Here is a 10,334-nt window from a genome sequence, read left to right as displayed (position 1 = left end):
AATTCGAATCCACGAACTGTATGAAACGGAGAAAAAGAAAAAAGAAGAGGCTTTAGTTCACACAGAATGCGTGGCTCTGACAGGAGACCACTGGACATCATTGAGTAATGACAATTACCTGGGAGTTACTGCGCATTTAATCACTGAAGCCTGGGGTCTGACATCCTTTGCGCTGACTATAATGAAAACGGAAGAGCGGCACTTTGCGGAGGCTTGTGCAGAGCAGTTCCAGACTGTTGCTCGCAGGTGGAGAATTGAGGAGAAGGTGACAACAGTAGGCACGGACAGTGCGCGCAATATGATCGCCGCGGCTCGCATCATGCCATTCAATCACATGCCGTGTACCGCGCACATTCTACAGAGATGCATCACAGTGAGTCTCGCAGACAGTGGCTTTGTCACTGCGCTGGCCAAATGCCGCAAAATTGTTGGCCATTTTAAGCACAGCCCAGCAAACACAGCAGAGCTGAACGCAGAGCAGGTGTCACTGGGGCGCAAGCAGGAGCCGTTGGCCCAGGACGTGCCTACGCGCTGGAACTCCACGCTGGAGATGGTGAAGCGCTTGATCCGCAACCAAACTGCAGTAACCGCGACTCTGGATAAACAAAAGCATAAACTTGTCCTCCTGACGCCTCCAGAGTGGGACAAACTCCAGAGACTGGAGACACTTCTAGAGCCCTGCAGGTGAGCCTGTCATTGTGACCATAATTGTAGGTTTAGATTAAATGTATCAAACATACATCTTAAATCAGTTTTGTTATTATGAAAATGTCTTATTTAAAAAATAAATGAAATCAAATATTTTATTAATATTACCTAGTATTAAAAAGCTTTTTTTAATTTGCTGTCTTATCTGTGTGTGTGTGTGTGTGTGTAAATGGCCTGCATTTGTATAGCGCTTTTCTAGTCCATAGGACCCCAAAGCGCTTTACACTACATTCAGTCATCCACCCATTCACGCACACATTCACACACTGGCGATGGCAAGCTACATTGTAGCCACAGCTGCCCTGGGGCGCACTGACAGAGGCGAGGCTGCCGGACACAGGCGCCACCGGGCCCTCTGACCACCACCAGTAGGCAAACACGGGGTTAGTATCTTGCCCAAGGATATTTGGCATGCAGCCAGGAGGCAGCCTGGGATCGAACCACCGACCTTCTGATTAGTGGCTGACCTGCTCTGCCACCTGAGCTACAGCCACCCCATGTGTGTATGTGTGTATTCCACTGCAGATATGTGACTGAACTGCTGGGAGGAGAGGCTTACGTCTCCTGCTCTGTAGTTCTACCAGCCTTCTGCCACCTGCGCCGTGTCATGGAAGTAACTGATGAGGACCCTGCATATGTGGTGAGGTTTAAAGAGAAGTTTAAGGAAGACCTTGCTTCCCGCCAGGAACATACCAACTATGCATGGCTCCAGATCGCAACTGCACTGGACCCACGTTTTAAAGACCTACGCAGTGTGCCCAAGACTGACAGAGAAGCAGTGTGGACCACACTGGCAGGCATGCTGCATGAAGACTCTCCTAGAAGATCACACACTGCAGAAGAAGGTCCAGCCAAGAAGAGGCTGAGCCTGCTGCAGATGGACTCTGACTCTGAGTCAGAGGAGGAGGTACAGCAGGACAGAGCCATACAGCGCTACAGAGCAGAGCCCTGCACTGCCTTAGAGGACTGTCCCTTACAGTGGTGGGCAGCTCATGCAGGAGCCCACAGCCAGCTGGCCCGCCTTGCTCGCAGATACCTGGCCACTCCTGCCTCCACATTTTGCCTGTTGAATTAGGCCTATGTTCTGTGAACTTGAAGATGTATATGGATAAAACAATGTGCTAGATTTAAACGGGTGGAAAACATTCAGTAAAAATCCCTCACAATTATTTGAAGCCCTGTTCTGCTTGTACTGCTTGTACTCACAATTAATAATAAATAAAACAAACAAGTGTGTTAAAAACCACTATCTGTCCCGATTTTTACACATATATACACACATATACACATATATTTCGAGTTGCGATTAATAAATTTTTAGGCTGTGATTAATTCGCTTCCAGCACAACACCCAGCCTACGTCAGACCACGCTGAGTGAACGCAGGCCACTCAGCGTGGTCTTAGCATTAAATAACACTAACAAGTGTGTAAAAATCCGCTATCTGTCCGTATGTTTGCACACATTTTGGTCATATTTCGAGTTGTGATTAATCATGATTAATTAATTTTTAGGCTGTGATTAATCTGATTAAAATTTTTAATCATTTGACAGCCCTAATTATATTATATTATATTATATTATATTATATTATATTATATTATAGTGCAAACAGTGCAGGCTTCAGCTCTGGGGAACAAGCTGTTCCTCAGTTTGGGTGGATTCCGTCACTCACAGCGTTGTTAGCCCTCTTGTGCGCGCAGACTGCAACCCCCCCACTGTGCTTTGCCCTGATATCTGCAGTGTGAGGTTGGATCGCTCATTCTCATCCTCACACTGATGCCACTTATTTCGGTCTTTGTTTGACATAAAAGGGCATATTTGTCACTTTATTGCAACTATATTTGCACTCTTGAGCTCCTTCATTCACTGACTGATCATAAAGTTATTACTTGCGTTATGTATTCATCCGTTTGAACATAATTAATGAAGCCACATGTAATCACTAAAATTTGTATTTTGGGTACAATAAGAGAGTTTCAGATGGAATGCTGTTTTGTTTTGTTTAAATTTCACCAACTTGCTGATGCCCACGGTTGTGAGTGCGGCTTCTTGCTGTACATGGGTGGATGGTTGTAAATCACATCACAGATGCCAAAAACCTCTCAAACCAAGCCCCCTTGCCGGTGATGCTGTGCGCAACCTCGTGACGGAGTCAAGCATATTCAAAACACCCCCTCACCTCCCGTGTCAAACTCAAATGTCAGCCTATTTCATGTGTCACTTTTGGAGCAGTTGCCATCCCGACGAGCCATGGAGAAGTTCGTGTTTGTGTTATTTTACTTATTTGGTGTTCTGGTGTGTTTGGGCACCGGTCAGCACCATCGTGTTGAGCACGTGTTGGACCGTGGACACACCGGATTCGGTGGGAGAATAACGGTCAGGTGTACAGTTTACTGAGCACTGGGACTCAGTATCGTTTACCAGCACAGACACGGAGACGCGCTCAGCTTCTATTGAGAGCAAACAACCAAGTGAACCCTCCGGCTGCGTCCAGTAGACGAGACACACCGTCTGGGCCGGGAGCTTTCCGAGCATTCAGACTCTTAAACTGCTTCAAGAAATGGTTCTTTGGGGCACCTTTAATGGTTTTTCAAAGAACCTTTTTAAAAATGGTTCTTTAAAGAACCATTTTTAAAAAGGTCCTTCAAATGGTTCTTTAAAAGAACCATTTTAAAGAACCTTTTTTGAGTGGTTCTTTAAAAAAACCATTTTAAATCTTTCAAAATAAAATGCATCATAAATTGAATTTGAGTAGGGTAAAATAAATACGAGCACAGCATAGACATATATTAATGGTTTATTGTCATTTTGTAGTTACCAAAAGACAAAAAGGCATTTTAACCCTCAGCACAACATCACTACTAATACATGTCACATATTAGTGTTTTAAAAAGTAATAATTAAATATATTGGCTATACTATAAATAAATATATATATAAATACTATATCTACAGATAACACAACAAATAATACATGTATTGTTTAATTAATAAAACATCAGAAAGTGATAAAACACATTAGAAATAGCAATAGCTTCATAACAGACCAATAAATCAACACATTTTCATCAGCAGATATTTGCATGTTCAGTAAAAACATTTCAACAACAAGTTTATGATTAAAATGATCAATGAACTTCAGCCTTACGCTATGTAATGTACTTTTCATGTTGTACTCATGGTCCTTTGTTAGTCCAGTTTAGGACAATGTCTCTGACGTATGTTTCATATCAAATATATGTCATATCAAAACAAGCCCACACCTGCAGTTGTTTCAGTTTTTCACTGGTGTTTCCTGTCAGCTGGTCAACCTCACTCAGGCGGACATCCATATCAGCCAACCAAATGACAAGTTCCTCCCTTTGTGCTTCAAATCCCTCCCACTCTGAGACAAGGAGCTGAAAGAGAGAGAAAAGAGTCAATTATAAAGAAGAGAGAAAAGTGAAACCCTCCTCAGAAGGTCTGACTCGCATACCTGCAGTTGACCTGTGATGGACTCCAGTTTGGCGTTCACGTCATCCCTCGTCGATGCCAACAGCCGAGTCTGCAGGGTGCCCTGGAAGAGCTGAGTTAATGTTCGACTCCTCCTGGTCAGGCTCTCCAGCTGGATGACCCGAGGTCTCCCCTCTCGCCGCTGCCTCTGAACGCACAAACACAAATTGCATCTGAAGCAGGAGGTGCAGATTTTTTTTGCTATTCTTTTCTAAATCCAGGCTTGATCACGTGGAGGTATTTGGAAAATTGTTTTGGCCAGTGGACGACTGTTGTCTTGCAGAAAGTCAAACCAAACATATGCGATACACAATCAATTCACAAGAACACATTGTAAAAAATAAGTCCAGTTCTTGCCTGATTTCAAGTGAAAGCTGCATCAAAACAGGGTAAAATGAGTGTTTGCAGCAAATGTGAGCACAAAGCCTCACTTTGTACAAGCCTGCTATTACAGTTCTCCTCTATGCAGACGACTTTCCTGTTTTCAAGGCACAACTTGGATCTGCTGTACGAATCTTATGGATACACACTAAATGAAATAATAGTGTGCATGACTCCAGATTCTGATCCCTCATCCTAATATGGTCCCAACATAGCAACAGCAATAATGCAAATGTTGAGGCTTCAAAATACAAAGTCCATAAACCAATGGCTGACATGGGTTTTATCATAAGGGTGATAAATATACAGATTTCAGACTGTCTTAGAGATTTGATGTTCATTTACCTGCAGATGCACTATACGTACACTCTAAAAAGTAATTAATGGGATCTTTAGTCATTACTTACATATATATGTTGTTGTGAAATGAAAAATCAAGTTCATAAATACTGTTAGACTTCCTAATTAAAATTTTTATTTTATTGAGTTCGGGTGACACATAAATTATGCCTCTTTACTCAATATATAATCGTGATTTGTCTGAATTTAAAATCTTCTTTTAATCAAAAAACAATATAATTTTAAGTTCTGTCGATGTAAAATACAACTTGATGACGTGTAAACAGCTCATAGTTCCCTTCTTCTACACAAGCGGACATATTCAACAGCACGTGTTCAAGGTTTATCAAGAGCTGTGTTCGTCGCGAACGGTGAGTAATTTTATGCGAAATTACACATATCTGCAGTCGCTCTGGATTTTGTTAGTTTACTTTAAAACAACGACGTAACATACATAACATACATCTTAGCTTGCCCCCGCGTTTGTGTGTTTTAATATACACACAGCAGCTAATTCCGCGATAGCATAAATTGTTGGGCTCTTTTTGGAAAATTTAACACTGACGTTACTCTAATGCAGACCACTGTAATTGTCTTATAATTTTTAAAAGATAGCGGACGTTGTTCGCCCCGGCGCAAACTACTATGCTAACGTAGCTAGCCAAGCTAAGTTGTGTTCACTGTGATTTTATTTTTGAAATGTGAAATTTATTTTTTGAAGGGAAGCATTTTATGTTAGTAATTGTTAAGAAACGCTTCTAAATTTTCGTAACGTTACGGGGTGAAGTTCAACCCCATTGGCTTCTGCGCAGGAAGTGCGGTCGCCATTAGTCCGGTGTGTCTGTTGACCGCTAAGAGCGGTTCTTCACCGGCTGCTCGGCCTATTTTCACAGGTAAAAGACCAGACTTAAGTGCACTGTGCCGCATATGGTAGGCTAGTTAGCTGTCCCTAATTTTTGGGTACTTTCCGTGTTTTGTAGAGACGTAGAGGCGGCGTGCATTGGCACTGGCTGTAACATTGATATGCCTCAATAAAGGTTGAAAGTAAGAAAAAAATCAATAGCGGGCCGCCATCTTGGTTGGGTCCCCATTCGCCACCAGTGCATTTTTTCTACTGAGGAATGTATTCACCCATGGTAAATAAGGAAAATGTTTAAATATTTTTCCAAACAGATAAGGCAAGAAAGGTCAATAATCCCACATATGGTTTCAGTAGTATGCCAGTTTTTGCAACACTAGGGTGCACAAAAATGACCATAGCTGCTGACTCAGCATTGATTCCAATTTGGTTTTGGAGAATGAAATGAAAACAGATCAAGTGGGATTATTGACATTGTAGCTTGTGTATAAAAAAGTTTGGTTTTTTTTTCGTATTTACTGTCAGAAATGATTCTGTCCTGTCATGCCACACCTTATGTTTGCTTTTGTTGATAAAAAAAAAAAAACTAATATATATATATATATATATATATATATAGTTTTATTTTATTTATTTATTTTTTGAGTTAACACATTCCTCAGTAGAAATACATGCACAAATATGCACTGGGGGCGAGTGGAGACCCCTCCAAGATCGCGGTCGTTGGGGATACACGCTCCAACAGACTGGCCCAGTCCATGTCACCTCTATGTATATTTGATCTATGGAAAGCCACGTTAGGCCTTCCAGCACCCAGTGTATTCAGGTCTATGTAGTTTTGAATGTTTGGTTCTAGCTCACACAGCTTTGACAGGTGAAACTTATTCACTGTATTGAAGACTCACAGGTGAAGTTGAAAATACCATCTTTTGTATTTTTGTGCAGGCACAACTTTCTGGTGTTATACACTGTCCTGGCATTGCAGATCTAGGGGTTCCAGTTAAGACGTGGTCAGCCTTCTAAAGAAAGTGGGAATCTCACCGAAATATTCAGTTACTTTGCTGTGTTTCTTGCCAGGACAAAGGCTCAAACCATCATCTTCTCCTGGTATCGAATACCAAGGGACCTTCTGAAGTAAGCTTTAACAAGTAAGCTTGAATTGAGTAATTCAGAATCATGAAGTATGGATTGGCCTTGCAAAATCTGTAAATTTGCAACCTCCACTAAGGAAGAGCTGATGAAACATTATAGGTTACGCCATATCCCCAGTGTACAGCCTCTGCCATGTCCTTACCTAGATTGTTTTTGTTCATTTAAGTCATGGGGTAGCCAAAAATCACACAGATCAAGGAAACACTCAACTCACTCAACAATGAGAACCTCTGAAATACTCAGTTTCTGTTGCCAGTTCTGTAATGTGGGCACATTTTCCACTGAAAAAGAGTATTTTGAACACCTTCTATTTTTTTCTATCAATCAGGACAACACAGTTGAAAAGCGCAGAGAAATTGCTATTCGCTGCCTCATAGTCTATCTTGGAGAGAAGGAGGAGGATCTTTTCAAACAATACAGCGCAAGTACTTGAGTTGGTTTTTAATTTTTTGTTTAGTTTTGAATGCATGTCTCTGTTGGGTCTTTGTGTTTTGTTCATTGGATTTTCTGTTCAGGGTTGAGTATTTAAGTCATTCAGTGCCATAGACGTCTTTAGACGTCAAAATGAATCCGAACGCTCAGTGCCATAGACGCCTCTTGAGCTTTTTATTGAATTGAGAAGGTGGTGGAGTTGATTACATGGATAAAATCCCACCAGCGTGACAGTCGGCTCTACTGAGAACGAGTATTGTGGCGCGATTTTTGATCCAGCTCGTCATTTCGAGCTTGAGGTGTCTGCAGCCTGACGTCATGGTTTTTCTAGCGATTCCAGTGAACATGAACCGGATTTATCTGACCAGTATCTCCTGTTAGAAACTTCTGAAGGCAGCAGGGACCAGAATAATGAACGATTTGCTGCATAAAACGCACAGTTGATAGACGAACCGATGGCCGGGTGGGGGGTGAACAGACTAAGTCGCGCACTCACTTGTGCGGGAGTAACACACACACACAGACTCTCAGAATCATAAATCAGTCGCTTTTTTCTTATATATTTTTCAAATGTTGAAATTGTCTATAAACAACTATTTTTATACAAAAAATAATCTGCCAAAAATACATTTTTACAGGTGATTTTTTTACTTCATAGTAGTAAAACATAGTTGAGATGTTGCATGAATCATTGAAACACGAAATATTTACATCAAAGTCACTGATCTGCTAGAAAAACCTATTTACACAAAGCGCTTTTGATCCAGAAACAGGTGTTTTGTCATGAAAGTTTCTCTTTTCTACTGCAGATTTCTAAATAACAGAGGTAGAAACATTTTTTTTTGCTGCTGAAAGAAGAGAGACTCATTTTTGTCATGGTGGTTTCAGAATTCACATAGTCATAGAACAAAATATTCTGTGAGCCTTCAAAATCAGTGAAAAAGCTAAATATCTCTGGCACTGAGGGGAGTATGAAATCTGAGAGTGGCTGGCACTGAATGAGTTAAGGGACATTCCAACCCTAAGTGAAGATATGTCTATTGCCATGTATAAGTGAGAAAAAAGCATTTCAGAATTACAATCTGAAGATGTTTATTGCCATTGTCATTGAACATAATTTGCTGAATAGAAACCTGTTTCCCTGATAAGGTGCAACATAAACACACAGGATAAAAAATTTTGTAGCCAGCGCAGTCATTTTCCTGATCTGGCAGCAGCTTTAGCAGAGCATAAACAATGGAAGTGAATGGCAGGTACTAGCATTTTGTGTGCAAAAGTGATTAAAATCACTCAATAATGATACCAAGTATTCCTGGGGAGCTCAACAATCATGCTGACTGCAAATGAAAAGTATGAATTGACATGAAGGATTTTCAGGAGCCGATTTAGACTTGGGACTACATTACGACAAAGCACTGCTGTAAGCCTCCACATGGTTATAACACAGCAGTTGAAGCCACTGCCGACCAGTGTCTATAAACCAACATGCTATTTGTGCAATATTTCTTCAACAAATCAAAGACCCATCCATTGTTACTGCAGCTTACCATGCTTGTATAGTAGTGGCTGTGTGTGTTTGTTTATGGAAGCTGGAGGCTTTTCCAACTGTTGCGTTATATCCATGCACCATACAGTGGATGTTTACAGCGGTGTTTGTCGTAACTGCAATGTAGTCTCAAGTCTAAATCAGCTTCTGCAAATCTTCCGTGTTACTTTTGCACTTTTCATTTGCCGTGAACATGATTACTGAGCTCCCAAGAAATATTTGTTTTCATTACTGTTTTCATTTTTGTTAGTCATTTTAATCACTTTTGCACACAACATGCTAGCACCTGCTATTCACTTCCATTGTTTGTGCTCTGCTCAAGCAAATGGATTGCTTCCGGATCAGGAGAATTAGTGTGCTGTTTACAAAAGGCTTGTTTCTCACTTTCTAACTGTGGCAATATGGCAATAGATAAAATTTCACTTAGAAGTGGAATAACCCTTAAAAATGATTTATTAGATTTTCTTTTCAAAGTGGAAAAACAAAACTGTGAAAAACAAGACATTTTTTATTTTAAACGTTGGATTATGGTTTAATTTAGCTTTTAAAAATTACAGAATGACAAAGTAAAATCACTGAAAAACACAAAAGACAACCTGTTTTAGCTTATTTTCCTACCTGTAGTAGTTCATTCCCTTATGCACGTCATCCTGAAGTGCTTGAGCTATGTATTTTATACATCCTAACATTTAATTTCTCCTACAAGGATGAGGAGGAGCTCAACGCAGACCTTGCAATGCAAATCATGAAGATTGCTATCATTGGTGATGGGCCTCCAACCATCATCGTTGAGGGATCCAAGATCCTGGAGAGGATTGATGTTGCCAGATCCTGTGCTTTGATGATGGGAGTAATCTACGCTCTGAACCTTACCTATCCCAAGCAGCTGAAATTTACCTTTGAGGTATTTCAAAAGCTATGCCTTGAGCTTGATGGACAAAAAGCCAGCTCTAAAGTAATGAATCTTTAGTTTGGTATTTTCTAGAGCAGACTTGATAGACCATTCGTGAGTGAGTTTCACAAAAACCTTATTCCTGCATTTCTGGCACTACTTCATTGTGTTTTACTAAATTTTAAAGCGCTGTTCTTAAGTCTTCTGAGTTAATGGTTTGCTGTGTCTTAAATGCTGTTATTTGCACATTTTTAAGGAATGCGTTTAATTTCTCCCATGACCTGTGTTCTGAGGGTATTGGTGTGTTTTAAAGTTTGTGTAATGCCCTCTTTAGCTGGCCTTAATCTTGAGGGTGAAAAGTCAAATATGGAAGAGAATCAAGAATACTTTGTAAGAGTGCTGACAAAGTTGAATGAAAGAAGCTTTGCTCATTTTATGTTTAAATTAGTGCATTTAATGTATAGCAGCCTGTCATCTTTTGTTTTGATTCACTGTCACATGTTAAAGTAAAAAAAAAGAGGATTCAAGTAG

General features: G+C 40.5%; 1 long non-coding RNA gene across 1 annotated transcript; it reads right to left on the bottom strand.

Moving 5' to 3' along the window:
* Positions 1-3,489: 3,489 nt before the first annotated feature.
* LOC145424535 (uncharacterized) lies at positions 3,490-4,918 on the bottom strand. The gene is made up of 2 exons (XR_013905616.1): positions 4,186-4,918; positions 3,490-4,108 (listed from the first exon to the last, which is right to left on the bottom strand). It is a non-coding gene; the product is annotated as an uncharacterized LOC145424535 (long non-coding RNA).
* Positions 4,919-10,334: the final 5,416 nt, after the last annotated feature.

This window comes from Astatotilapia calliptera, chromosome 23, assembly GCF_964374335.1.
Source record: "Astatotilapia calliptera chromosome 23, fAstCal68.1, whole genome shotgun sequence".
In the NCBI taxonomy this organism is placed as follows: Eukaryota; Metazoa; Chordata; class Actinopteri; order Cichliformes; family Cichlidae; genus Astatotilapia; species Astatotilapia calliptera.
This window is presented reverse-complemented; position numbering and strand designations above follow the sequence as displayed.